General features: G+C 49.8%; 1 non-coding gene across 1 annotated transcript in view; it reads right to left on the bottom strand.

Moving 5' to 3' along the window:
* LOC126333378 (small subunit ribosomal RNA) overlaps nt 1–464 on the bottom strand; it is a 1,893-nt gene extending 1,429 nt beyond the window's left edge. Inside the window, exon 1 of the ribosomal RNA XR_007564144.1 lies at nt 1–464. This exon is cut by the window's left edge and continues 1,429 nt beyond it. This is a non-coding gene — a ribosomal RNA (small subunit ribosomal RNA).
* Between the last annotated feature and the right edge of the window lie 4,536 nt (nt 465–5,000).

Genomic DNA, 5,000 nt, shown 5'->3' with positions numbered 1-5,000 from the left:
GTGGGTAATTTGCGCGCCTGCTGCCTTCCTTGGATGTGGTAGCCGTTTCTCAGGCTCCCTCTCCGGAATCGAACCCTGATTCCCCGTTACCCGTTACAACCATGGTAGGCGCAGAACCTACCATCGACAGTTGATAAGGCAGACATTTGAAAGATGCGTCGCCGGTACGAGGACCGTGCGATCAGCCCAAAGTTATTCAGAGTCACCAAGGCAAACGGACCAGACAAGCCAATCCGATTGGTTTTGATCTAATAAAAGCGTCCCTTCCATCTCTGGTCGGGACTCTGTTTGCATGTATTAGCTCTAGAATTACCACAGTTATCCAAGTAACGTGGGTACGATCTAAGGAACCATAACTGATTTAATGAGCCATTCGCGGTTTCACCTTAATGCGGCTTGTACTGAGACATGCATGGCTTAATCTTTGAGACAAGCATATGACTACTGGCAGGATCAACCAGGGAGCTGCGTCAACTAGAGCTGAGCAGCCGGCCGCCCGGGAGTGTGTCCCGGGGGCCCGCGCGAACACGCAAGCGTCCGCTCAATTATTCTGCAAACAGGAGGAGGCCGAGCTCCCCTGCACGATACACCTCGAAACCCTCTCAGGTCCCGGCGGCGCGCAGCGCCGTCCTAGGTACTTGGTCGGTTTCGAGAGAGGCGCAATCGCCCGGAGTTAGGCGAGTAGACGGTTTTAGTGCGAACACCCTTGCTCCCAACTGAGCTTGCCGCTGCCGACAGAGGCCCGGGAGCGTGCTGTCGTGGCATTGCCGGCGGGAGACAACACGCGCCACCTATGGTGACCGGCAGCTCCAACGCCAGCGCCACACAAGGGCAAAGCCCCACTTGGGTGCAGAAGCGAACTCTCCCAGCACAGCGCACGCGCCAACACGTCCGCACAACTGCGATACAAACCACCTGCGAGAACCGCTGGGGCGACCGAGCAGCAGACGGCGTCGCGGCGCCGAGTGCCAGGCGGCGGCGCATCCTCAACGCACACAGTCCTCAATCAGACCAGCACACTGCAGATGTCCACCGCGCTTCGCACCGGGCTCGGCTGAACCAACTTTGGCCGCCAGGCGCCGCGTGCAGGGTGCGCCGCAGCGTAGCTGCGCCGCCTGCCGGGCCCGTCGGCTGGCGCTCCTGCCACTCGGCGCCCCCCACCAGCCGCCTGTTGCGCGTGCGCCCACGCAGCGCGCGGCCAACACGCCGGGCGGCCCCCCTTCACCGGCCGGGAACAGTCCCACCAAGCCACCGCCGCGTATCGCTTCATACCCACATGGGCCTAGTCACGCGTGTGGATGTGGCGGGTACCGCTGAAACAACCGGTTAATAGCTGTACCGATCGTCGCCATCACAGATTCACCTCCAGCGTGAACAACCGCTCAACAACGGATTTCCAGTTCATTTGCGTATCTTGGGCAGTAAACGTAGATGTCCACCTACATTTGCGAATTCAACAATTCTTGCATGCCAGGATGTCATGTGTCACGACACGCTACATCAGACCACATACACACTGCGACATGTGCAGAAGAGAACACGTGGAAGGTGGCCCGCGCACGTATGCGATGTACCTTCCGCGATCCACTGTCAACCGGCATCTGCGGCATGTCCCAGATATGGAACGCGGTCCACCAGGGTAGCACTTTGTGTGAGGCAATACGACAAAGTCGGAATACACGCGTCACTACATCAGACGGCTCACGCTGACCTGACCTGACCTGACTCACCGCACCACCACCCCCAGCGACCCAGGGTGACATACAATGCGTTCGTACGTTCCTCCCACACGCCTCTACGGCGTACCACAGTGCAACCTAGCTGTTATTGGGAGACGAGACAAGTAGCATCAAGCACAACATATGGAAATTGAGATTCGACACCGTTGGGCACAGCCAGCGTACGGTCACACGTATCACACTACTTCACTCTGTACGTAACGACCGATGATCGGTACAGCGTGTGGGTTACGCGTACGACATCAGCGGACAATGGACACAGACCATACCACGACGTACACTGAGGGCGTCGACATCTGAATGCAACTGAACAGCTGCGAGGCTCATTTAACACTCAAACGCCAGACCGACCAGCTTGAGAGGACAGAGACACAAAGAGGGGGACAGAGGGGGACAGAGGGGGGGGAGGGGGGGGGGTCGGCGATATAGTCCTATTGCAGTACAATTGACAGTGGATAGCAGGAATATGTGGAAAGTAAGCAACACTCGCAAGACATCTACATGAGGATAACAACGACACCAGAGATTCCGAGCAGTGAACTATGTTAGGCAAAGGGACAACGTGGGTTAGGTTAAGGGACAACGTGGGTTAGGTTAAGGGACAACGTGGGTTAGGTTAAGGGACAACGTGGGTTAGGTTAAGGGACAACGTGGGTTAGGTTAAGGGACAACGTGGGTTAGGTTAAGGGACAACGTGGGTTAGGTTAAGGGACAACGTGGGTTAGGTTAAGGGACAACGTGGGTTAGGTTTAAGGGACAACGTGGGTTAGGTTAAGGGACAACGTGGGTTAGGTTAAGGGACAACGTGGGTTAGGTTAAGGGACAACGTGGGTTAGGTTAAGGGACAACGTGGGTTAGGTTAAGGGACAACGTGGGTTAGGTTAAGGGACAACGTGGGTTAGGTTAAGGGACAACGTGGGTTAGGTTAAGGGACAACGTGGGTTAGGTTAAGGGACAACGTGGGTTAGGTTAAGGGACAACGTGGGTTAGGTTAAGGGACAACGTGGGTTAGGTTAAGGGACAACGTGGGTTAGGTTAAGGGACAACGTGGGTTAGGTTAAGGGACAACGTGGGTTAGGTTAAGGGACAACGTGGGTTAGGTTAAGGGACAACGTGGGTTAGGTTAAGGGACAACGTCGGTTAGGTTAAGGGACAACGTCGGTTAGGTTAAGGGACAACGTCGGTTAGGTTAAGGGACAACGTCGGTTAGGTTAAGGGACAACGTCGGTTAGGTTAAGGGACAACGTCGGTTAGGTTAAGGGACAACGTGGGTTAGGTTAAGGGACAACGTGGGTTAGGTTAAGGGACAACTTGAGTTAGGTTAAGGGACAACTTGAGTTAGGTTAAGGGACAAATTGAGTTAGGTTAAGGGACAAATTGAGTTAGGTTAAGGGACAAATTGAGTTAGGTTAAGGGACAAATTGAGTTAGGTTAAGGGACAACTTGAGTTAGGTTAAGGGACAACTTGAGTTAGGTTAAGGGACAAATTGAGTTAGGTTAAGGGACAAATTGAGTTAGGTTAAGGGACAAATTGAGTTAGGTTAAGGGACAACTTGAGTTAGGTTAAGGGACAACTTGAGTTAGGTTAAGGGACAACTTGAGTTAGGTTAAGGGACAACTTGAGTTAGGTTAAGGGACAACTTGAGTTAGGTTAAGGGACAACTTGAGTTAGGTTAAGGGACAACTTGAGTTAGGTTAAGGGACAACTTGAGTTAGGTTAAGGGACAACTTGAGTTAGGTTAAGGGACAACTTGAGTTAGGTTAAGGGACAACTTGAGTTAGGTTAAGGGACAACTTGAGTTAGGTTAAGGGACAACTTGAGTTAGGTTAAGGGACAACTTGAGTTAGGTTAAGGGACAACTTGAGTTAGGTTAAGGGACAACTTGAGTTAGGTTAAGGGACAACTTGAGTTAGGTTAAGGGACAACTTGAGTTAGGTTAAGGGACAACTTGAGTTAGGTTAAGGGACAACTTGAGTTAGGTTAAGGGACAACTTGAGTTAGGTTAAGGGACAACTTGAGTTAGGTTAAGGGACAACGTGGGTTAGGTTAAGGGACAAATTGAGTTAGGTTAAGGGACAACTTGAGTTAGGTTAAGGGACAACTTGAGTTAGGTTAAGGGACAACTTGAGTTAGGTTAAGGGACAACTTGAGTTAGGTTAAGGGACAACTTGAGTTAGGTTAAGGGACAACTTGAGTTAGGTTAAGGGACAACTTGAGTTAGGTTAAGGGACAACTTGAGTTAGGTTAAGGGACAACTTGAGTTAGGTTAAGGGACAACTTGAGTTAGGTTAAGGGACAACTTGAGTTAGGTTAAGGGACAACTTGAGTTAGGTTAAGGGACAACTTGAGTTAGGTTAAGGGACAACTTGAGTTAGGTTAAGGGACAACTTGAGTTAGGTTAAGGGACAACTTGAGTTAGGTTAAGGGACAACTTGAGTTAGGTTAAGGGACAACTTGAGTTAGGTTAAGGGACAACTTGAGTTAGGTTAAGGGACAACTTGAGTTAGGTTAAGGGACAAATTGAGTTAGGTTAAGGGACAAATTGAGTTAGGTTAAGGGACAAATTGAGTTAGGTTAAGGGACAAATTGAGTTAGGTTAAGGGACAAATTGAGTTAGGTTAAGGGACAAATTGAGTTAGGTTAAGGGACAAATTGAGTTAGGTTAAGGGACAAATTGAGTTAGGTTAAGGGACAAATTGAGTTAGGTTAAGGGACAAATTGAGTTAGGTTAAGGGACAAATTGAGTTAGGTTAAGGGACAAATTGAGTTAGGTTAAGGGACAAATTGAGTTAGGTTAAGGGACAAATTGAGTTAGGTTAAGGGACAAATTGAGTTAGGTTAAGCGATAATCTGGTACAGCCACAGTTAGGTTAAGCGATAATCTGGTACAGCCACAGTTAGGTTAAGCGATAATCTGGTACAGCCACAGTTAGGTTAAGCGATAATCTGGTACAGCCACAGTTAGGTTAAGCGATAATCTGGTACAGCCACAGTTAGGTTAAGCGATAAACTGGTACAGCCACAGTTAGGTTAAGCGATAAACTGGTACAGCCACAGTTAGGTTAAGCGATAAACTGGTACAGCCACAGTTAGGTTAAGCGATAAACTGGTACAGCCACAGTTAGGTTAAGCGATAAACTGGTACAGCCACAGTTAGGTTAAGCGATAAACTGGTACAGCCACAGTTAGGTTAAGCGATAAACTGGTACAGCCACAGTTAGGTTAAGCGATAAACTGGTACAGCCACAGTTAGGTTAAGC

This window comes from Schistocerca gregaria, unplaced genomic scaffold (assembly GCF_023897955.1).
Source record: "Schistocerca gregaria isolate iqSchGreg1 unplaced genomic scaffold, iqSchGreg1.2 ptg001579l, whole genome shotgun sequence".
In the NCBI taxonomy this organism is placed as follows: Eukaryota; Metazoa; Arthropoda; class Insecta; order Orthoptera; family Acrididae; genus Schistocerca; species Schistocerca gregaria.
This window is presented reverse-complemented; position numbering and strand designations above follow the sequence as displayed.